Raw genomic sequence first — 25053 nt, 5'->3', positions numbered from 1 at the left:
ACCTTTGTGCAACATCTACTCTTGTAAATAGATGTAATTCCCAAACCAAATAACGCACTTAGAAGGGAAATGGATATTATGCATGCAAAAAGAAAAGCGGTGATTTTTACACTTCCCAGGCAACAAAAGATTACCCTTAATTGCATTGGGGGAGGGAACCGTGCGGGGCGAGGGGGGCGGCGGCTGCTGAGAAACAGGGAGGCCGGCTTCCAGGCGGGTTTTTTTCCCCTCTCTCTGCACATGTGTGAGAGCGGACCACCAGGAACTGCTTAACCTGGGGTTTGTCCTGTTTAGGCAACGGGGAGAGCGTGGTTATTGTTGTTGATATCTTAAAGGAAATGGCGAGTTACTTAATTATATGGTTGGAACTCCCTTGCCAGCAGGGACCCCCCTCCAAACCCCAAACTGTACACATCCTGTTGCAGAAATGTCCCCTACATTCCTAAACAGGAATGGCCTCGGTGGCCGGGGACTGTGTGAGTTCCTCTGAGAGGCACGGGTGTGTTTCTCAGTGTTCTGCTCCCTCAAGTGGATCCTGAAACCAGGCCTTGAAAGCAGCGGCAGTTCCCAGGCAGCCAGGAGGGAGGCCACCTCGAACCCACTGTGTAATCCTGGCCAGGTCTGGGCTCGGCGGCCTCCTGGGCTCTCCAGGGCCATGGAAATGAAGGCTGGGATGCCCCTCCTGTGCCTCTGGTCTCTCTGTGTCCCCTTCTGCTGGAAGAAAAAAGCCCTTTGGGGTCACAAGAGGCCCCTTGGGGGGGTCCCAGGCCAACTGAGGGCCAGGAGTGTGTCAAGGGAGAGAGCAGCGGCAGGAGGAAGCAGCGGCCTGCGGAGCTGTCCCTGCACAGTGCCAGCCACCTCTGGGCCGGGCAGCATGCCCACACAGAGCCAGGAGGCACCAGCGCAAGCCCCTGAGCCTTACCCCCGCATCTAACGGAGACCGTCAGAAGATTGTCTTTTGCAAAGATGCTTCCATTAGCAGGTGAGCAGTGACATCTTGGCCTCAAGTAGGCCTTGATGCTTTCATTTAATGCTCTGAATCTTTATTTTGTCCAAATTCAAAACAGTGAGTGAGGAGTTCGAGAGGAGGTGTTGGTCTGCATATTGAGAGATAAAGCACGGGATCAGAGAGGAGCGGCAGAGTGACCATGGGGGTGGGGGTGGGGCGTCCAGGTTCCCAGGTTCCAGGTTCTGTCTCCAGGCCTGGAAGGGGATGGGTGGGCAGCCCTTAACACTTCAGCTACAAAAGATTTTTCTTTCTGACCCCCGCCCCCACCCCTCCCCCTTTGCCCACAAAACTCGGCTTCAGAACCCTCAACCCCCAGCTCCCATCCATCCCGGGCTCCTGAAGGCCATCTGAAACTCATTAGCTGTTTGAAATGATTGTCATGGGAGCTCTTGATGGAGAACAAGAAAGGGAGACGGATACTTTTAAAGGACAGCAATCGGGACCCAAATGCTGGCAGATGTTTGGAAGCCTAGCTGTTTGAGGAAGGGCCCCGGGAGGCGTGGGGGGCCAGCTCCTCCACCTGACCTGGGCCAGCCCCCACCCTTTGTCTCAGGGCGGCTCCCGGAGCCCAGGCTGGATCAACTGGCCATGTTCTGGTCTGCTTCCCGGAGGAGGAAGGATCAGTGGCCCTGGGACATGCTGCAGCCTGATTCAGAGGACAGCTGTGGTGGTCACCTGGTTCTTTGCCAGTTACTAGTACAGCTTAATTCCTGTACTTTGTAGATGAAGCAACATTCTGTTTGTCATAACAAAATAAAAAAGTATCAGCAATGTTGGGATTATGAGAGCATACAATATTAAAATCATGGAATGAAGAAGCTTAGAATTATAGACTCTTCAAAATGTAGAACTTTAAATAAAAAATACCCCTTTGCATTGTAGGGTGTTAGAAACCCAGAAGATTCGAATCATAGACTCTTAGAATTCTTGAAAAAAATGATTTAGAGAATCACGGAAATGCTTTTGATTCTTAGTAAACAGAATTATGGAGTTTTAGGATTATGGATTCAGAATTCTCAAAAACTAGAATCGTAGCACATTAGAAATACAGGAAAATAAGTTTATAACAATCGAGAATCCTGGTCTCTTAGAATCATAGAACACAAGAATGGTGGAATGTTAGAATTGTTAGAATATTAGAGTACGGAAATATTGACTGATGTAATCTTAGAATCACAGAATATTAGCATCACCAATGAGAGAATTAGAGGCCCGTGGCTTTTACAATCACAGCAGCTTGTAATTACAGACTCATTGGATGACAGACATTAGAATCATGGAACATTAGAATTGGAGCATGTCTGTTTTGCTAGAGAAGTCTAGGATCTATGAATTACAGAATTTTGGAATTATAGGCTTTTAGATAACAGCCTTGTAGAATTTCAGAGGCAATAGGGGATTTAGAGGTCATTTGGCCTCACTTCTGGCCCAGCCGGAATCTTCACCTAAGCCTTGTCACATAACACCCCACACCCAGCCCCTTGGTGATCCTGTGCTTAGGTCTAGATAACACATTTAATTTGATCGTTCCTTGTACCCCCTGGAGCTGCTGACCTCCTTTTCTGCTCCCCTCTCATCATTACAAATTCCTACCTTCCTCTGTTTTTTGAAGGGACAGTTTGCTTTTCTTTCTGCAAATCACCCCAAATCTTAATTCCCCATGCCTGGGCCCTGCAAGACAAGACTATTTCAATGATTAACGTGTTCGTGAAATGAAGCTTTGGCCCCTTCGAGGCCTGGGATGGGGAGCAGGAGGGACGGACAGGCTTGTGCATCTGTGTGTGTAAGTGTGTCTGTGGTCTCTGTCCCAGCAACAGCAGCAAACGGGTCCAGATATGAACCTATGACCCCCATTCCTTCCAAAGGAGGTGGGAGCTACTGCTGAGGCCGAGACCAAGCAGCCAGGCCTATTTAGGTGAGAGTGGATTGGAAACTATAAACTATTTTATGCTTATTTACTTTATGATCCTCACAGGCTGGCGTTTACACAAATTGGACAACATGTGGATTAGATAATTTGCTAGGAATTAACAGTCTCTGATGGTTATCAGTCTTGGGCTGATGGAAGCTGAGTTGATGAGGATGGTTCAGGGATGAGTTGATGATGTTATTGTATCCTCATCGGGGTTCAGAGTTGTGGGGGACAGTATGCACAGTGCACAGGGATGGATAGTAACACTTCGGATTCTATTGTAGTGTTTAGGAATAAGCCAAAAGCGAAACAGCCAGCTTCAGGGTCACCCTCGTCCTTTGGAAAATGTCACTTCCTAGTGAGCTCATCCCAAATTGTAAAAGGACTGGTTAGAGATAAACAATTTAAATACAGAATCTCCTGCTTTTTATTCAAGCACCATGAAGAAAGTGGCCACTTAAATACGAGGATGTCTTCCTTGAAAGATCTTTTCTCCAGCTCAGCTCAAGCACAAAATTGTCCAGCCCCATGTTCACCTAAAGCGCCCCAAGACTCCTTAGGGAGGGAGCAGCTCAGGTTGGAAAAGCTAACAGATCGATCAGTGCAATTCTCCCCACAGTGGAAACTTTATGGACGATCCCTTTCACCAATTTCAAATCTTTGGTTAAAAGCCAATTTAGTTTACAAACTGCAAAGCACCCAAACCAAATTGCAGTGCCCAGCTGGTTCTGGCAACACCATTGCTATGGAGCCAAGGTTTTTCCAAAACTGAAACGCCTGCCTGAGAGGCAGAGTGTGGTGGGCTCCAGGCACTCTAGCCCAGCCCTGTGATGCTGTGTGCCTTTAGACAAGTAGACCTCCTCTCTGGGCCCCAAGAGGACCACCTACAGATCAGAAGTTAGATTAAATAATCTAAATGGGGGAACAAAAATATTAGAAACAGGAAAAGAACAATTTGGTTTTGTTTAAAAAAAAACAACCCTAGGGGGGGGGAATTGGTTTTGTTTCCTATTTGTGAGTTGAATTTCAAATTAGTCAGGCCAGCGTTTCTATTTATTTTTGAGTCAGTTCAACCGAGAATTGCTGTTTTCATAGCTTTAGCTTTTGATTTCAGGTACTAAACAACAAAACCCTGACCCAGACTTGCTTGACTACTGACTGCAGCTTTTGTACGCACTTTCAATGGAGCGGCATATTGCATTAAAACAATGACAAATGTAGTTGTCCTCTCAATTCTGAAAGAAACACGGTGGAAAGGAGCTAACTGGGTGTCAAGGGGTCTCATTGTGTTACTCAGTTTCCCCATCTGTAAAATGGGGAGGGGATGGAGGCAGGGAGAAATCTTCCTGCTCCAGAGCCAAGTTGGAGCTTCTGAGGCCCCCCCCAGCCCTGATTGTAAGCAAGGCTGTTGAGGATATTGTGTCCGGTTACATGCCCCTCTGGGGCCACCCCTGCTGATGAGTGATGGGAGGGGTGGGGCCTAGGGAAATGAAGGGCCTTTACAAAGGGGACAATGGCAAATCCCCAATTTGTGGACAAGTCCCTTTCACTGGGAGCCTGAAAGGCTAAGGGGGGGTCGGCAGGGTGGATGGGGCAGAGGGGGTGAGGTCCCTCTTGCTGTGGCCCCATTGAAAAAGTCCATGGATCCGGCAGCAATGAAAGGAAGTGAGTTTAAGAGGCAAGTGTAGGGGGAGGGCGGTGGCTGTACTGGGGGCTTGGCAATCCCCTAACACAGTGGTCAGCAAACCGCGGCTCGCGAGCCACATGCGGCTCTTTGGCCCCTTGAATGTGGCTCTTCCACAAAATACCACATATGGCGCGCACGTGCCGTGCGATTGAAACTTCGTGTCGCATGTGCAGAAGTCAGTTTTCGGCCTGGGCGAGTCTATTTTGAAGAAGTGGCGTTAGAACACTCAAGGGGCCAAAGAGCTGCATGTGGCTCGCGAGCCGCAGTCTGCCAACCACTGCCCTAAAGATACCAGACGTGACTAGAGGGCTCCGGCCATGACACAGCCACCAGGCAGGGGTGGGACTTATGGCTGGGACAGCTGAGACTGAATCTTTCTGGAAAGGTCAGTGTTGACAATAAGGTTGAAGGGTGGGGTTGGTTATCAGCTGGTTTGACTGCAAGCCCCAGACCAGTCCATTCCGCCAAAATACCCTGTCAGGACAGCCCCCAACCAGCCACCTGGCCCCACAGCTGGTCACTATAGACAAGCAGCCAGTCCGTTCCTCCAACAATGGGTCAGTTAGACAAACAACAGGTCAGTCCAACCAAAACAGTTCAGTTCAGTTATAAAAATGGTCGGGGGGGAAGACCAACAGAAAGACAACAACAATACCAGTTCAGTTTTTTTAAAGTAGTCATGCAACGTCCTTGGCTATTATGTAAGGAAACAACCAATCAGTTCCTGAAACAACCGCTCAGTGTTGTCCAGACACTCAGTGTTGTCCAGACTTGACAGGTCGGAAGGGAACACTGGGAAATGGTCCTTTTGTCCAGTCCAGCAAGGTGGTGACCATGGACTTCCCGAAGTCCTGCCCTCACTGAGACCCAGCCAGACATTCCCGAGCAGGTGGAATATCCAGGATTCTTCTAGAGGGCTGCCGGGGGGACCCTCCCTGGGTATTTCCCCGTGACCCTACTACCTTCCCGGGCCCACTCATATTAACTGCTTTTAAAAAAAGAATCCAAACAAAACAAAACAGAAACCTCTCAATCTACAAACGACATTTCTCAGTTAATGGGCTAGGTAGAAAGGGGACATGCTAATGTTCCCTCTTATGGGGAAATAAGGAAAGAAAGGATCAAAAGAAGCATGAGGGTCCCAGCCAGGTGGCTCAGTTGGTTGGAGCATTATCTCCTACACCAAAAGGCTGCAGGTTTGATTCCTGGTTGAGGTGCATGCAGGATGCAACTGATAGATATTTCTCTCTCTCTCTCTCTCTCTCTCTCTCTCTCTCTCTCTCTCTCTCTCTCTCTCTCTTTCTCTCTTTCTCTCTCTCCCCCACTCTCCCTAAAAACCAATAAAAATATATCCTGGGTGAGGGTTAAAAAAAAAGAAAAAGCATGGGCAAGGGGGAAGAAAGGAAAGGAGGAAGGAATAGGGAAGGAATGATGGAAATAATAAACTTTGCACATGCAGAGCACTTTACAGTTAGAATGTACCATACAGTGCATTTCGATGATTCATAACTACCTTCTGATAATTATGCCCATTTCAGAGATGGGGAAACCAAGGTCCAGAGCAACAAAGTAACCTTGCCCATGTTCCCACAGTCAGTTGGTGGTGGAGCTGGGATAGAGCCCGGGTCTCCTGTCCCTTGTCACCCTTATCAAGCTCCCAGTTATAACAATGTTAGAACTGCTGGGAGTGGGGCTTGGGATTCATATACTAGTAGTTTCATCGTAGGAGTGATGAAAGGAAGCTCAGACAGAAGAGCCCAGAGTCCTTACCAAGAGAGCACAGTATTTCAGAAGCTTCTGCTTTCTCTGAGCTGAGTGTCTGTCCTTGGCAGAAAGTTCTTCTTTGTGTCTAACCACACTCTCTCTTGCTGCTGGGCCAGGCTAGATGCTCCTCCTTGTGGCCAATTTCTGGAGGTGAGCATTCGAGGTATGAGGAGCCTGGGAGTGGGCTGGAAGCCCCTCTCCCCTGAGGTGGCAGAGGGTCTGGCTGGCGGAGGAGAGCCCAGAGGGCCGTTTCTATGTTTGGTGAATAAACACTGGAGACCAGTTCCTGGCTTGTCACTCTGCTGCCTTTCAGCGAGTGAGAGGCTAGGTGGGCAGGAGGGAGTTCCCGCAGGCGGCACATGAAGAGGCCGGGCCTGGGGGTCTGGGGCCCAGGCAGGCCCCTCTGGACAGCCAGTAGAGTCAGCCTTTTCAGGCCACAGAACTTCACACCTTTGAAAGGCTCCAGAACGACCCACAGCAAAAATAAACCGTTCCTCCCATCCGTAGCAGGCCGACCATCCTCAGGGGCTCCGCATCATGCACACGGAAACCCTGTAAAAGGGCCCAGTGTTTCCTTTTCCACTCCTCGAAAGGATGCGTGCCGAGCCTCGTGAGGATGGTTGCGTTGGGCGAGAGTGCTTTATCCACGGCCAGCGAGGCCTGGTTCCAGCTCCATCCCCTGGGCTAAGCCACCCTGGCTCTCTGAGCCTTGGTTTACACACCTGGAGGACAGGAATAGAAATACCTCCCTTCGACTTTCCTTCTGTGTGTGTTTGATAGCGCAAGAAGGCTTATGTGTGAAAGCACTTAGCATATAGTAGATGCTTTATCTATGGCCTCCTCTTTCTTTTACTACCTACATAACCTAGAACGAATCTGAGTTCCTGTCTGAGCCTCAGTTCCCTCCTCTGAGAAGTGGCGTTACTGCCTACATAGTCGGGATTAAGTGAGACAAAGGGTTCGTACATACTCTGTATGCTCTGGTAGTAGCTCCCCCCCCCCCCCACCCCCGTCCTGCCCCTAGGTCTTAGGAGCATTATGTTATAAATGGGAATGGGAATGACCCTCCAGGGCGGGAATGCTATGAGGATAAATGAAATGCCATAAGCACCTGGTGGGCCTGGCAAGGCCCCAGAACTGTGGGAGAGGCTAGATCTCAAAACTCATTGAAAAGGAGCAGGAAGAATTCAAGGGTCAGCATGTCCTAGGGTTACTACAACAAGTCTCATTCTAGGACATGGCTTTGGTTTCATCCAGGGATGGTTCAAGCAGGAACATTGGGAGCCTTGAGGAGAAAGGGAGGCACCAAGGAGGGCTTCCTGGGGAGTGTGCTGTCCAAAGCTGTGGAGCTTAGTCTTTCCATCCAGGTTTACTTCGTTGCAAATGCTTGAAGCCCAGATGCTGCTGGCTCCTAGGCAAGTTGGGAGATGCCCCGAGAAGTGCCTTTTTCTCCCACCCGGGATTTACAGCTGGGAGGCCACAGTCAGAACTAGGACTAAGAGGTGGGTGGATGCAAGAGCAGATCCCAGTGTGAACTCTCCAGCAGGTACCCCGCGTGGCTGGAGAACCCTGTGACAGGTACTAGGTGAGAAGTGGGACTATCTGACCGTCAGACTTTGGGATCAAACACACCTGGGATCAGACTCAGCTTTGCAGTTCAACCCTGTGTGACCTTGGGTTAGTTTCCTGACCTTGGTAAAGTCCCAGGTTCCTCAGATGTAAATGGCAGTAAGTCCTATTTCAAAGAGTCGTTTTGGAGATTAAATGAGATAATGCATGTAAAGCATTTACCACAGTGCCAGAAACATGTGGGCTCCCCCTGCTCAGCTGAGAGTCTAACCCAGCTGTGGGCAAACTACGGCCCCGCGGGCCGGATCCGGCTGTTCTATCCGGTTCTCTTGCTCTCCCCTCCGCTCCTTTACTTTGAATTTATATTAGTTCACACAAACACTCCATCCATGCTTTTGTTCCGGCCCTCCGGTCCAGTTTAAGAACCCATTGTGGCCCTTGAGTCAAAAAGTTTGCCCACCCCTGGTCTAAGGTGTGATAAGCTGAAATTTGTAGGGGTTAAGATCCTATAGTTTGAGGACTCTGAAATGATAGGCAATTGCATACACTATTTAACAGAACACTTACATAATGCTTGCCCTGTGCCAAAAGCTTTTCTAGGGGCTTTACAAATATTTACTCAATCTTTACAACAACCCTATGCGGGAGAAACTGAGGCAGAAAGTTATATATCCTGCCCACAGCCACACAGCTGAAGAAGTGACGGAGCTGAGATTGGACTCTGTGTGCATAAGATTCTAAAACCACAAGATTCTAAAACTGTTCCATGTTCCTAAAAATCCAGATAATTTAATTTTATGGAAATTTTATTAAAGGATGAGATGATTCTAGAACAAGAGTTGGCAAACTTTTAAAAAATATGTTTTTATAGATTTTAGAGAAAGAGGAAGGGAGAGGGAGAGGGAGAGAGAGAGAAATATTGATATAAGAGAGTAACATTGATCAGCTGCCTCCTGCACAGACCCGGAGCATGTGCCCTGACCTGGAATCAAACCAGCAACCTTTCAGTACACAGAATGACACCCAACCAACTGAGCCAGACTGGCCAGGGCAGGAGCTGGCAAACTTTTTCTGTGAAGGGCCAGATAGGAAATAGTTTAGGCTTTGCAGGCCATAAGGTCTCTGTCATGACTACCCAACTCTGCTGCTATAGCTAATAGTTAAATGAATGGACATGGCTGTGTGCCAATAAAACTTTATTCACAAAAACAGGTGGTAGGTGGATTTGACCAGAAGGCTGTAGTTCGTTGACCACCGTTCTCGAGACACAGCTTAGGCATCTTTTGCTCTGATGAACACCTGCTGGAGGCTCCCTTCAGAGCTGAGCCTTAAGGAGGCCCAGCTCTGCCCCCCTTTGGAGAAGCAGAGGCCTGGGATGACTGGGGTGGCGTCCTGGGGTGTGGGTGGCTGAGTGTGGCTTTCTCTCTGTCCTGGAGAGGCTGTTGAAAAGGCTCCTCTCTCCAGCAGCAGAGCCTCATTACTCACCGGCTGAAAAACAATGTTAATTTCCCCCAAGCGGGAAGCAGCTGCACTTGTGAGCCAGGGCTCATTTTGCTGCATGAATATTTATGGCATGTCCCCTAATTAAGCCCAGAAATAAAATTTACCCTGCTCACAGGGGCCACAGAAGACTGCGGGGCAACGGCAGGAACCAGCCTCTTGTGTCTGCGGAGGAGGGTTGTCAGGAAACATTGTGTCCAGAGCCACTTGGCCAGGCCCAGTGTCCGCAGGACTGCTGGGGTGGGTGTTCTCTAGCAGGTCAAGCACCCTTCCTGTGGTCACATGCTGGTGTGGGGGGGACTCCTGAGTCACCTCGCTGCACCCTGCTGGGTAGCTATTGTCCCAAGGGCTATTGTCTCAGATCTGCGTGGGGTGGCACAGAGGTGACCTGAGGCCCGAGTCCTAGCAATATTGTTTTTCTTTTAGTCAGAAGGACTCAGGTATTTAATGACTGGGCTTCCGAGGTCACTCTAGTGGCATCGGCTCACAGAGGGAGAGCCCCTTCAATAAGCCAGGCTTGAATTCCCCTCTGACACTGATTCTGTTTGATCTGGGCTGGCCCACAGCTTTCCTAGCCTCAGTTCTCACTGCCACAGTGAAGGAGGAAATACCAGCATTACAGGGTTGTTACCGAGAATCATGGGAGGTGACAGAAGAGAAAATATTTGGGGCAGTGGTTCCCACCACAGTTCTGAGGTTTCCTGATCTCCAGGCCCTCCTTCTCTTAGACTGGGTGCTGGGGAAGGCCAGCTCTGCCCAGCGCAGGCACCTGGAGGGTCTCCGGAAACCATAAATCTTGAGGGGTCCTATCTCCGGAGAACTGCTTGGGCCTCATATCCTCTTCCGCGGGGGGCCAATAAACCAAGCAAATACCATAAAGCTCCTGACCCTGGCCTGAGGCCCAATGGTTGGAGCCGGACCTGGAGTGAAGAGGCAAAGGTTTCAGAACATGACCATGAAGTTGAAGGTGAATTCCCGCCCCCCCCCCCCCCCCCCGTCCCGCTGCCCCCGCCCTTGCTTTCTAGAATGGAACTTGCCTTTGAGTCTTTCCCATTACTTTCCTCTTTAAACTTTACACAGCACCCGAGAGATGCATCCTGTGCTGGGTGGGACTGGGATAGGAGGATGCTTTCCGAAGGTGGGCCCAGGTGTGTAATTGTCCCATGGCCTTGGCAATCAGCACACCTTGTAAATCCAAAAGTCAATAAGATGTGGAAGTGGGGGAGACCCCAGGCTAAAGAGGCGGAAGTCGGGGGGAGTGAGGGTAGGCCAGTCAAGGGTGGCTTCAGTGCCCTCTGCCTCCCCCAGTCTGGGCCTGCCCCACACCTGGGAGGCCCAGGATGTCCTGCTCTCTCACACTCCACCTTCACATCCTGAACTCAGGTCTGATCACATCAACAGCCCGATGGCCCAGACTCTGAAGGGCCGCTCCCCCCACATGACTTCTCTCTCACACCCTTGATTATTCCAAGTGAAGGGATTTCCAGCTCAGGATTTTGTCATAAGTACATGAATGAATGTTCATTGAAGAATGAATAAGTGAAGGGATGAATGGAATCAGATGGATGATGTGGGCTCAGATAATATATCTCTGTATTTTCTTCTTTTCTATCCCTCTTCTAAAATGTGCCAGGCCCAGATTTTGGCACATGCGAGGTTTGACAAACATCTGAAGGAATGAATGAGTGTGCAATGAATGAATGGATACAGAATTTATTACAGAACATGCACTGTGGGCCAGCCATGCGGCCAGATGCTGATGTTACAGCTGTGAATAAGATGTGATTTTTGTCCTCAGGCTCTTACGTTTTAGCTGAGAAGTCAGGCTCACACAGAGAGTTGAACAATCCATTACCTATTTAGTTACTCTTGTGATAAATCCTACAAGAGAGGAAAATGAGTCAGCAAAGAAGTGAATAAGTGAGGAATGAGTGAAGACAGGAATAAGCAAACAGAATGAGGGAGGGAATAAATATATAAGTGAAAATTAGGGAGAATAAAGGAAGGTATGAAGGAATGATGGATGAAGATTAATCAGTTACAAGGGAAAGCATCTGTTCCACATGACCCAGTGTTTACGGACACAAGGCCTGGAAGCCAGAGTTGCCCAGAGCCAGCCTCTCTCCTACTTCCCTGGGGACAGAGAGGCTCCGAGGCTAGGAAGCTGGGCCTTCTGCACCCCAAGGTCACCCCTATTGCCACTTTCAGTACCTCCAGAACTGAAATTCAGTCTTAGAAAGGGTTGAAGACTTTAATGTGTAGAATCTCAGGGCCTGCAGATTCTAATTTTTTCTCAGCACCTCCTCAAAGCTCTCACAAACACCCCCAACCCCATGAGTACCCTCCACCATGAGAAATCAGGCTCAGAGGGCAAGGGGGCTCACCCAAGGCACGCCACCAGGGCCCCTGACTTCACGGTGCCTTAAGGAATATTTGCTGGGGCATATGTGGCCCTTTATAATCCAGCCCCCTGTTCATCTCTGCCCTCCTCTCCTCTCCTCTCCCTTGGGGGCCTCCTCCAGCATCCTCCGTGTTCCTGTCCCGTGGCACTCTGCTCTTCGTTCCCTCTGGTGCGCCCAGACCTCAGCAGGGCTGGCTTCTCCCTTCCTTCAGGGCTTTCCTCCAAAGTTGCCCTGAGGCCTTCTGTGGCCTCTTTGTCTATAATTTTATCCCTGACTCTTCTTTCTAAATCCCTTCCTTTGCTTTGATTTTTCTTTATAGTGTGTATCCTTATCTACACTGTATATTTTTCTTATTCATTTTCTTATTTGTTTCTCCCACTAGGATGCAAACTCCAGGAGGGCATGGATTTTATATTGCACTACTGCATCCCAGCAGCTAGAAGAGAGCCTGCCTACAAAATAGGTCCTGAATGGTAGGTACCCATGAAACATGTATTGAATGAATAGGTGCCCATAAAATATGTATTAAATGCATACATGAAGCCAACTCATTTTATCAAGGAAATTAAATCTTGAATAAGGTGCTCTGGGTTGGTTGCACAATTGATATGTGGTAGAGTCAGGATTTGAACCCAGGCCTCCTGACTCCCATGTACATGCTCTGTAGGGATGATAAATGATCTAGCACTTGGGGAAAGGGAACCTCTCCAGGGTCAGAAAAAACAATCCTGCCATGCCCATCTAAAAGCCACTACCACTGTTTTTCTTGCCTGGACACTGTGATGCCCTCCTCCCTGACCCCCAGCCTCCTCCTGACCCCCAGCCTTCTCTCTGACCCCCAGCCTCCTCTTAACCCTCAGCCTCCTCTCTGACCCCCAGCCTCCTCCTGACTTCCAGCCTCCTCTCTGACCCCCAGCCTTTTCCCTGTCCCTCAGCTTCTTCCTGAACCCCAGCCTCCTTGTGACTGCCAGCCTCTTCCTTAACCCTCAGCCCAGTCTCCTCTTTGGCCCAGAGGGATCCTTCCTCTCTGATAGGTATGACCATATCATCCCCCTCTGGAAACTCTTTACTGTTCACTTCTTTCCTTTCTCTTGATTCTGCCATTCCTGACTCTAAGGTAAAGATCTAAAATAATACACGGTACAAGAAGCATCTGCCGCATGGCATACAACAAGTGGTAGTTGCAGTTATCCCTGAAGACACAGCATTCAGTCCGAAGGTGCAATGAGCAGGGAGGGGACTATTTCAAGGTGTGGTGGATGTGTGAAGCAGCAGGGATAAGCATATGGGGATGGCAGCAGCGTGTCATGAACTGAGGGACCGCCTGATTGCTGGCAGCCTGATTTCAGCAGGAGAATCCTGACACTGGGTGACAGATTGGTTGGCTCCGATCCCAGGAGGTACTGAGTGCCACACGGAGGAGCTCTGCCCATGCTACAGGCTGCAGGAAACCTCTGTGCACTCCTTCAACAGCATCCAGCACGTCTGCAAGCGTGGAGCAGGAGTGGAGTGCTCCGGTGGGCTCTTCCATGTGCAGACTTCAGTGGAAGTCTTACAGCGACCCTTTGAAATCTGTCCCCATTTTACCTGTAGGGAAACCAAAATCCAGGAAGGTTGAATAACTTTCCCAGAACTTTGAACCAGTCCTAGGTGACCTGAAATCTTTGTATCTTTTTATTACCCAGAGGCCTAGCACTCATCAAGTGTTTGTTGATCAAATGCAAGATCTGCCAGAGCCACCCCAACAGCCTGCAGGCTGGTGCTATTTACCCCCACTCAGTCCCTCCCCGGTTCCCAGAGCCGCCTCCACAGCTCCGAGCTGTGAGTCCTGTGAATCGAGCCTTCACACAGCATTTCTCGGACTTGGAAGTCAAGAAGCGAATTCACAGTACTTTGGAAAACACATTTTCTTTTAAGGAAGAATTTTTGTTTTCATTTCAAACAGCCCTGGCTGGTGACGAGTGGCGAGGAGAGGTGCCCTGTTTTCCATCCCAACACCTATTTCCAGGTGGGGGCAGGGAAGGCTCCATCCCGAAATGTTATTTCAAAACCTTTCCGGGCCTTGCAGCTCCATTTCCAGGCCACATGCCTCAAAGAAAAGCACAATTTCCCATTACGTCGTGTTGCCCTTTCTGAACTGAGCACCTTTCAAAGTGGGAAGACCCAGCTCGCTCCAACACTCCCCTTTCTGTCTCCATAAATAAAGTCTCAGCGTCTGATGTGGGGCTTAAATAAATAGCTTTGCTGGGCACCTGATGGCCACAGTGCTGATAGGCGTGCTTGCCAAGAACAGCAGACTGAGGCTGCCCCTCCCAGCCCCTCAAAGATAGGAGGCAAGACTGCTGTGCCCCAACACTCCCTGCCTGCTTTCTGCCATCTGAGGCACATTGAAAAAAGAAGGAGGCCAGCGAAGTCTTGTCATCTGATGGGTGAAGACAGAGATGGATGACACACTCCCTGCCAGGGAAGGCCACGTTCAGACACTCCCAGATAGCCGGCTGCCACTTTATTAACAGCAAATATCCCCATCTGAACCAGGCTGGGAAAGAAAATATTTATGCTTGCCTGTCAGGAGGACCTTCATTTTTCTTCTGGGGAGCCAGCCAGGGTGCTGGGCCAAGGCTGAAGGAGTGTGACTTGTCTGTGAGGCTGCTCTAGCCCAGGGTTGACGGAGACTCAGGACAGCTCTGGAAGGCACGAGGGGCTTCAGGAGGGATGGACCTGGAGCCCAGGAGAGATGGGCGGGGTCTGTGCAGCCAGAACATGTCCCAGGCCCTGTTAAACTGTAAATGAGAGAATCTGTGTGTGGGAGTGGACTTGGTTAGAGACTGAGTCCAAATGCACCATTAAATAATGTCATTATTAATTAAAACATGTAGCTGTAATAATCTGAGAAGTGACTTTGAACTGAGAATAAAATAATCTTGTATTGTCAGAAAATGCCAAGCCTGGAGCTGAGCCTGTCATTTAAGCCAGGCATATATTAAAATCAGCTTATGGCCCTAGCTGGTTTGGCTCAGTGGATAGAGTGTTAGCCTGCAGACTGAAGGGTCCTGGGTTCAATTCTGGTCAAGGGCACATGCCCAGGTTGCCGGCTCAATCCCCAGTAGGGGGCGTGCAGGAGGCAACCGATCAATGATTCTCTCTCAATCTCATCATTGATGTTTCTGTCTCTCTCTCCTTCTCCCTTCCTCTCTGAAATCAATAATGAAAAAATAAAATCAGTTTACACATCACTCTTATCATGGTCATTATTTTGAACAAAAATCACAAGCCAATTCTTCAACGCGTTTCAGGGATGCCTGTGAACCTGTTGCCTGGGAAGACGAGCCTTGCTCTCTGTGCTCTGGGAGACAGCTGTCCCCAATTATGATAATTGAGTTATAAAGTGTGAGGCTGAACAAGTCAGGTGGCCCCTAGGCCCCGGGAAATGGAAGCTTTGGCCTTGTGGACATGGCAGGATTGCTTTTTCTGACCCTGGTGAGGTTCCCTTTCCCCAAGTGCTAGATCATTTATCATCCCTATAGAGCATGTACATGGGAGTCAGGAGGCCTGGCTTCAAATCCTGACTCTACCACATAGCAATTGTGCAACCAACCCAGAGCACCTTATTCAAGATTTAATGTCCTTGATAAAAAGGAGCTAATAAATGTCTCCCTCTTGGGGTTATCTTGAGAATAAAGTAAGGTGAAGTCTGAAACACTTAGCCCAGAAATTCATAAGTGATAAGCAGTAGTAGTGGTAGGCGTGACACACACATTATTCTCTCTCCTTAGAAGTGTGTCAATAATTTTTTATTGATATGTAAATTTCTATTTGCAAATGTGTGCAAGTAAAATTCCTAGTTTATATCTGTATTAGTCTGCTTGGGCTGCTATAACAAAATAGCATAGACTAGGTGGCTTAAACAACAGATGTTTATTTCTCAAAGCCCTGGAGGGCTGGGAAGTCTAAGGTCAAGGTGCTAGTGGATTTGGTTTTTGGTGTGTGCCCTATTCCTGGCTTGTAAATGGCTATCTTTTTCCTGTGTCCTTCAGGGCAGAGGAAGAGAGCTCTGGTCTCTCTTCTTCTTATAAGGACATTAATCCCATCATGCAGACTCCACCCTCATGGCCTCATCTTACCTAATTACCTACCAAAGTCTCCAAGTCCTAATCCCATCACATTGAGGGATAGGGTTTCAACATAGGAATTTGGAGGTTAGGGAGACACAAACATTCGATCCATATCAAAATCTATATGTGATATTTGTATAGTTCATATCTGGGTCTGCTTATGAACCTGTGTGCTATATTAATGTCTATTTATAAGTTAAAACAGAACAATGATGGTAGGGGGTTTACATACTTCTGTGCATGCCTCTGTGTCTAGACCTTCGTGTACCTGAGAGCCTAGCACAGGTTAAAGTCGTGGGTTCAGACTGCAAGTGTAAGTGTATTCATGTGTAGCATGTGTACACATGTGTGTATACAAGCATGGGAAGGGCATGACTCAAACCACAGTGGGCAGCTGCCCATCAGCTCAACCTATGGGCTGGCTGGGGTCCTGCTCCCACCAGCCCCTAGAAGCTACAAGGGAACTGGGCAGAGGGCCTCAGAGGCTCTCTGGGACTGGGGATCCATCAAGGCCAAGATCCTTGACTCCAGGTATCTGAGGATTTGTGCTCTGCTGTGCAGGAACCCCAGTCCCTGAGAGCACAGTTTGCCTGGAGATGAGGGGACAAGGACTCTGTCCTTGCTGTTTGGGGAACTTCATGAGCCCATCTCCATCCAGCATGGGATCTGTCTTCATCTATTCAAATGGACCATTTACCTCATTTAGAGCCTCCCAAGCTTCAGTCCAAATGACATTTGCTTAGCAGTTGGCCTATTTGAAAAAGCTGATGTATTAGAACGAAGGCATGCAAATGCTGTACTGTCTTTCTGAGCTGGGGATGCAGGGAGACAGGCCCATGGGAGAGGGTGGCAGGGAGGTGGGGGGCATTCAGTTGGTCAAGGATCCCACGGAAACAGGCAGACACATTATCCACTCCAACACGGGCAATTTTGTCCCCAGGGTGGCTAATTAGCAGGCAGCTGCCCGGGCTGTCTACTTGACTTGCAGAATTAGAATGCTCAGCACAGAGATTTGTGTTTATGCTCAAAATCTGTCCTCCCTCTTCTCCAACCAGGAGGAGGGTTCTGACTGCTAGCTCTGCAGCCTGGAGGCGGCTCAACTGGCACTTCAGGGGCCCGGATGGGGCTCCTTCTCCATAGAAACTCCTGCCCTGTTGGAGGCCTCAGAAAATGGCAGGCTCATCAACGCAGTCACACAGGACATATCCACATACAAGCACAAATATCCCTTCACTTAGATAAATGTGACACAAAGACACGGCCACAAAAATTAGCCCAGCGGTACAGGCACCCACCCTCGGAGACACACAAATGCACAGAGAGATACAGGCCCTCAGCCAGCACATCCACTCACGCAAATACCCAGAGATGGCCTGAGACCTACATCCCCCCTCACATACACAAGGAAACACATACTTGCACATGTGTGCACACAGACGCATACCTAGACTAATATGAATGCAAGTAGATACACCTTCACAGGCTCCTTGGAACAGGTATAGGAGGGCACACTCAGAGACAGAGCTGTTGCTTAAATCTATAGAAACAAATTCTTGGAACACAATCTTGGCTATTCTCAATCAGAATCTGAGATCAAGACCACATATAAGAACTAGATATGGTCCTTTGAGGAGATATGAGATATCTGAATCTCTGATATCAGACAACATATGCAAATCAGAATTCTCTTGGAATCCCCAGGGAGCTTTGCATAAGTGCTCAGATCCAGCTCTCCCTGAATTTGCTAAGCCGTTGGGTGAGGCCTGTGAGATAGTGGTAGCCAGGTGAATTTTGAAAGGCTCCCTTGTATAATGAACACAGAACACTTTTATCATAAAAAATACAATTAAATGGCTCACTGCTGAGTATGAGGAGGAAGAAGAATTTGATTGGGTGAGGACCATTAGGACTTTTTAAGGTGGTGGTTTTTTGGTTTTGTTGTTTCAGGAACATAGGATAACTCAGAAGTCACTTTTTACTGGCTGGCTTCTTTATGTCGTCATTAAGCAGAGAGAAACTGTAACAACAAATACAACTTGTCCAGATTTTGATTTAAACACAGATGTTTCAGACTTCCTGTTTAAACTGGAAGGTCCCACTCCTGTGGCAGATAGGGAAACTGAGGCCCGGGTAGGGCAAGCCACTGCTCGAAGTCATATAGCTATTAGTGATTTCTGTGAGTTACACAGGGAGAGCATACAGCTGGAGCTCAATAAGTGTTAGCTGCTATGATTATTGCTACTATTATTCTTCTAATCGTAAGTCATTATCATTATCAGAGAAGGCTAAGAACCCAGATCGTCCTCCCGTCTGGTTTGGACTCAGGATTTCCTTCCCAGTTGAGAAGACACTGAGGGACAGTAGCAATCTGGGCAGCAGCTCAGTCCCATCTTTAATTATGACCTGATGTGCTCCAATCCTTCCACTTCCAGGGATAGGGGCAAAAGAGAGTTGCTGAAAATGATAAGGGAGGCAGCAGGGTGAACTTTTTTGGGGGGGTGGGGGAAGAGTTTCCTCCTGATGAGGGGCTTCAAAGGACAGCAGCCTGCTTCTACTACCCTCTGTCTCCAGAGACACAATTTCTGATTGGCATCTGGCAGGACAGAGCAGTTGTAGGTACAGGACTGGGAGCGCCTTTCTGCATGCAGCTCCCTGGAGAGTCTCTTCCGGCCAAGGAAAGCTTTGTTCTAACCATTTCTCCGGGAGCCAGGGCTGCTGGGTGGTCTGGGGCAGGAGGGCAGAATGGAGGTGGGGCAGGGCAGGGCCGGAAGAAGTATGGGGTAGAAGACTGGGGGGTGGCGGAGGGAGAGAGTGAAATCTGTGTGTGGGGGGGGAGGGGCGGGGCGCGGGGGGCGGTAAGGGCTGATGCAGAAGGAGAGTTGGGGTCAGCATAAGAAGGTTTGGAGGTACTGGGGGACCAGCAGATGCCAGAACAGGGGAAAGGGTCTATGGAATCAGGTGTGGGTCCGCAAAAGTAAGTATAGACTAAGATCCCTCCCAAGACCCTGCCATCCCAGGTGGCTAGTGGGAGGGGTCCATAGCGAGGTGCTGAGCCCCCTACACATTGTGTCTGAGGCTCCAGAACATGTGGCCAACACGCTCCCGCCCCTGCCACCCCTGCCGAAGGGCTGCCATTTGGAACACATTTGCAGACACATGGATTGTTTTTAAGTTAATGCTTTTTAATTCACTCTGTTTCCCACTTGGCGTTTTTTATTGAAAAGGCGGATTCTGCTGGTGTGTGTTCCTTTGCGGGGGCGGCAGGGGTGTTCTCCGCAGGCAGAGATCCGATGAGAGACAGAGACAAAAGGCCCAGGGAGACATGGGGAATGAGTAAACAGGATCAGAGGGCAAGGAACGGGGAGAGAGATGCTAGGGCGAGACAGACAGGCACAGAGAGCCCAGGAAGGCTAAGGGAGGGACTCAGCCTAAGGGCAGAGTGAGTGTGCTGAGCAATCCTGCTTCTGGGCAGCAGATCCCTCCACCTCCAATTAAGGCCCCTGGGGCTGAGCTTGCTCTCCTCTGCGCTCTGGTTCCATTCAGCGTAGACAAGGCTGAACTGGCCTCAGGGAAAGGGCTGGAAGGATGTGGCGCGAGATGGACTGAGTACGCAGGACCAGGGTCGCCAGGGCTAGGGATTTGAGACCAGACAGTGCGAGGGGGACCAGGAGGCGTTCTCTCCCAGGTCCCCGCACGCACACGTTCTGTTTTGGAGCGAAGCCCGAATTCCGAATCCTGCGCCGAGAGTGGCGCCCCTGGGCTGCTGTGCCGCCCAGGGTGAGCGCCCTAACCTCTCTGAGCCCTGGCTGTGCCACCTGCAGGAGAGGAGCGCTGGTGGCTGAGGGTCGAAATGGTTCGGGGTCTGAGGAGACAGAGCTCCGTCTAAGACACCTCGGTTTGGTGGTTATATCAGAAATCCCAGGGATTTTCGGCCTCAGCCGCTGCTCCGGGCTCACGTTTATGTAGGACTTGCTTGCGCAGACGGGAGAGCCGGGTGCTAGCGCTTCCTTCCTTTGCAGCTGACACCCAGTTCATCCTCCTCCTTCCCCCGCCCCGCGACCCCTCCTCTCCTCATAGGTGCCTGGTTCTCCGAAACTTCCCAGCGGCCAGTGTAGACACATAACCGAGGACCCACAAAGATGTCCCCAAGCCAGCATGTGGTGGCCGTGTAGACAGTTGGGCAAATACAGACATAGGACACAGGGTGCTGTGAACGGGGATAGAGCTTCCAGGCCCCGGGGAGAGGCCTCGTTCAGCGGAGCAGTGGCTCCTCCGGCACATTCACCCGGGGCGCAGCTCCCAGGCCCGGAGTCCAGAAACTGAAAGCCCGGGATAATTAGAGCTAATTACATGTGTGCAAACAGCCACAGCGGAGGCCGCGGGCAGGACACCCCTCCCCCGCCTGATCCCCGCTATCCAGCCCCAGCAAAGGGGCTTTGCTGGCACAGCTGGGGCTGAGCGCCTGGGGGAAGGGCGCGCAAGGCGGAGAGCCCCGGGCCCAGGGAGTGGGGTGAGCCATCCGCCTCCAGAGCGCCCCCAGCAATTACACATTCCAGCGCGCTCTGCGACCCTGGATGCCCGGGATGGCTGGTCGCGACCGGGTTAGGAATTAGGACCAGAACTTGGTCTGAGCTCCCCTTGGCCTTGTGCTGAGCAGGCCCTGGCCGCATGGGCCCCAGCATTTGGGTCCTTGGGTTTCTATTATCTTGGCCTCCTGAGCATTCCGGTTTCTGCGAATATTCCAGGCGGCTCTCCTTGTATCCTGCCACGGGGAGTGCCTGCCTGGAGCTGAGGCCGCGGGATGAGGAAGGGACAGAGTCTGGTGCTTGGCTTTTAGTGATCAGTTTGTCTGACTGGATGAGCCACAGGACCCCCAAAAGAGTGACTTTTCTGAGCTTTCGTTTGCGCATCCATACCGTGCATGCCTCCTCGGAGATGCAGAGTCCAAGGGGAAGGAGAAAGGTGCGAATTCCGCACGTGTGAATGAGGCTTTACACTTTGCATGCTAGCCTGAATCAGCGATCTAAATTTGTGGTTTCAGGAGCCTTTGGCGGGTTGGGTTGGAGTGGTGGCGGGGTAGGGTTTTATATTTCTATGTTATAGGTGAAGCTCAGAGAGGTCAGGCATGTCATTGAGGTCACACAGCGGGGAGAGGCAGCTAGTTGTCTGGTCTTTGGATTGACGCTGCTCAACTCCCCTTCACCCCTCCCGGACGCCTTGGAACCCCAGTTACCTCCCAGCGCTCTGCGAAGCCTGGGAACGGCGGCGAGCAGGAGTGCGGATCGCGAAGGTCTGTTGCTGTTTGTGGGTCCCGCGGCACCCGCTCGCTGTGGGCCCATGGCGCCCCCTTGCGCTCGTGGCCAGAGACGCACCCTGCTCCTGGACTAGCTCGCCGAGCCACCGAAACCTTCTTGCCAGATTCCTCTGCCTCAGTTTGCGATTGTGCAGGAGAGGGCTGATTAACTGCTGAAAGGGTGACATGAGGTGACACAGGGATGCGCTTTGTATAGCGGGGTCTCAAGGGCACTTAGTGATGACACAGAAGGGCTGAGGGCAGGGGACATAGTTGGAGCGAAAGGCTTATAAGAAGGGAAAGGACTGTGGAGCTGTAACCCCCACCCTCTGCAAGACTGGGGTTCTGGGGCAGGAGCCCTCCTCGGGTGAACCAAAACCAATGTGCTGAAGGCAGAGCTTCCTGAGATCTGGCTGGGAAGAGGTGCTGGGTGCTGGTGCAGGTGGTGAGCAGTCTGAGCCCAGTGGTTCTCCAACTTCTGGAGCACCAGACTCCCTCACCTGGAGGGCTTGCTAAAAACGGATTGTTGCCCCTGACCCCTGGGGCTTCTGATTCCCAGGTGCTGCTGATGCTGCTGGTCCAGGGACCATACTTGGAGAATCACTGCTCTGACCGAGAACATCTCCTGAGGCTCCAAGTCTTACCAGCTCCACATTTACCAGCACACCTGTCTGGATCAATCTTATTTTGATCAGTTTCATTTCCTGGCCTTGGCCTCAACATGAGATGCAATGTGGCTAGGCCTTCAAGCTTCTTTCCCTAGTCCTTTCACCCCAGTGGGTCAAAGAAGAAGAACTTCTCCATCTGCCAGATGGGGTCATCTGGCAGGCTTCCTGGAAGAAGTGGACTAAACTTGAAGCACTGCTAGAAGGGAGTTGGGAGAACAGCTGGCCAGAGACGGAAAAGTGGAGGTAAGACCTTCCAATGGTTGTATGTAACATGGCAGGGACTTGGGATTCTGCTCTAATGCTCCCCCTGAAAAACATACAGCCCTGGGCTGGGAACAGGGATAAAGGGGGACCGCAAAAAGCACCCAAATGAATGAACCTTTGCCAGTTGGTGTGGCTGGGGCTGGCCCTGGTAGCTGCAGAGTCCTTCAGATGGTGGTTCCAACAGGCTCAGGGCAGGAGTGGCCTCAGTGGCTGCCCTTCCTGCCTTGGTTTCTCCATCTGAGGAATGCGTGTCATGTGTCTGCTGATTCCCTGACCTTCCCAAGCTGCCAGCAGGATAATATATGGAAATTGCTTTGACCTCCTGAGAAAAGAGGGTCTCCAGGAATAGAAAGTTCAGCCACTAATCCTGTCCCCCCAGACTTCCCACTAATTCCTGCTTCCGATGTCAGCCTGGCAGGTTGAGTTTAGCAAAAGAAAGAACAACTTAGAGGGATGATGGTTTTTCTAATGGCCCCAGTTCTCCAAACACATCCACACACAATACACACGCACACACAGCCTGGTCACAGGCCCACCCTCACGCACAGCCCTTCCCCTACTCTCACTCGCACACATGCCTCCAGCGGAGCAGTCATAATTGTGGAGAATAATTAGAACTAACATTTGCACAGAGCCCTGCCATTGACAGAGGAGTTCCACCCTGCACTTTCGTTTAATCCTCACAACAACCCCAGAGGCAGGGCTTATTGCTATTATTAACTGAGGCTCAGAGAGGTTAAGTGACTTGCCCAAGGTCACTCAGCTAGTAAATGATAGGCATGGCTCCGAGTTGGTCTCCTGGCTCGAAAGGCTATTCTCTTTCTGCTGTTCTCTGCTCCTTCCTCCATGCATTCATGCACATTCATTTATTCATCCATTCATTCACTCAACAAATCTATATTGTGTATCAGGGTCCCCTTCAGTTGTGTGTGCAAACTGAAGGGGACCCTGTGCTGAACAGGGTGAGCAGGAAGACTGGGCTGAGACAAAGTGTGGAACCCCATCCTGGGCCAAACTCTGTGAGAGGTGCTAGCCGCTTTCCTGCATCTTCTCACCGAATCCTCATGACAGACACGAACTGAGCACTTTACCCATCCCCACTTCACAGCAGAGGAAATGAGAACAGAGACTAAGTGACAGATTTGAGATCTGAGCCCACAGTGTGGCTCTAGAGCTCTGGCACCCATGCTATCCTGATCCCATGTACACTCACACGGTGTGCAGTCTTGCAGCCCCTACTCTCCCAGGCAGGGCCTGGAGCAGCAAGGTACCTGCCCGGGCCCTGTGTATCAGACCCCCAGCCTGTCCTTGTCACCCAGACATTTCAACTGAACAGGCCCTAATGCTGTTCAAGGATAGGATTTTCTCCAAAATGCCATTGGCATCTCTGGGGACAGAGTCACATTTTCCTACTGATTACACAACACTGTAGCATTTACAATAGTCACTCTGTCCATCAATATCAGTCAGAGGCGGCAAGAAATGTGTATCCCCCACCCCCACCTGTGCTGACCCGGGCCGAGAGCAGAGGTAGGATGCAGGGAAGAGCCGACATGGCCCTGCCCTTCACAGAGCCCAGGGGTGAAGGAGAGATTTACTGCCTCAGGGGTGGCCTGGGGGTTGCTGTCACTAGTGCCCATGGGCCTTCGTGTCACAAGACTTAGATTCTGATCCAGGCTTTGTGCTCACTAGCTAAGCGACCTTGGGAAGTTCAGTTACTTCCTCTCTAGGAGCCTCAGTTTTCTGGTGTGGAAAATGGGGACAGTGACCCCTCTGTGGGAGGGCTGTGTGTGCAAACTGAAGGGGACCCTGTGCCGAACAGGGTGAGCAGGAAGACTCTCAGGCTGAGACAAAGTGTGGGACCCCATCCTGTCCTGTCCTGGAAGGGCAAGGCCTTCCAAGTGGAAGTCCCCTCTGCACTATACCACCAAACAGAGTCTGAGTGTAGGGAGATGATGAAGGGGGTGACACTGGTTTGTGTCAGGACTGTGCCAGGCACGTTTGGAAGTTTAAGTTCAGAGACCTCTCTTCCCTTAATACTGAGTCACAGAGGAAGTGCATGAACCTATGACCTGATCCAGGCAACCCCAGGGGGCAAGGGACCCAGGCCACCAGGGCCGTGTATGGACATGTGTATCACTGTGAAAAGAACATGGGTTTCTGAGGCTTGGGTTTCTTTCCTCATTTATTTAGTAACTGCATATGTGAATCGAGTAACTGTATGTTGAACACCTACTATGGGCTAGGACTGTTCTAGATGCTGGGGCTACAACCACAAACAAGATGAGCAAAATGGCAAACCTCATGGAAGCTGGATTCTGCAAGCCAAGCGAAGGAGGTAGACAATGTTCATGCAACAAAAACAAAACAGCAGCAACAACAAAACCATGAATCTTAGCGCTGCTGTGTGTCTTTGGGCAAGCCACGTAGCCTCTCTGAGCATGAGTGACTCCATTTGGAATATTACATAATGACTCCTGCTTCACAGTACAGTTCTGAGAGAACGTATATAAACTGAAAATATATTGCAGACTGGAAAGCTTTGTGCTCATGTGCATTGCTGTGTGTAAACATGTGTGCTTGCCAGCACCCGTTTTCCTTGGCTCAGTGAACATAGCACCTGTGGGACTCCGGAACTGGTCCCAAATTCCATAAAATCCACAGCTCCTCCCATTAGAAATGTAGGAGGAAACCATATGGCTCTGATATCCTGACTTTGAGTTTGGTTTTGCCTCGAGACAACACATCTTGCAAGTTTCTCTGCGTGGAACTTATTTCCAAAGCCTCTTGCTCTAATAGGTTTCATTTTAAAGAGAGCAGAGGAGGTTGAGCTGAACACTGAAATGCCCTAAACCTGGGGGCCGGGCTGG

This window comes from Plecotus auritus (genome assembly GCF_963455305.1).
Source record: "Plecotus auritus genome assembly, chromosome: 2".
In the NCBI taxonomy this organism is placed as follows: Eukaryota; Metazoa; Chordata; class Mammalia; order Chiroptera; family Vespertilionidae; genus Plecotus; species Plecotus auritus.
The sequence above is the reverse complement of the archived record's forward strand: the minus strand, read 5'-3'. Positions refer to the sequence as shown.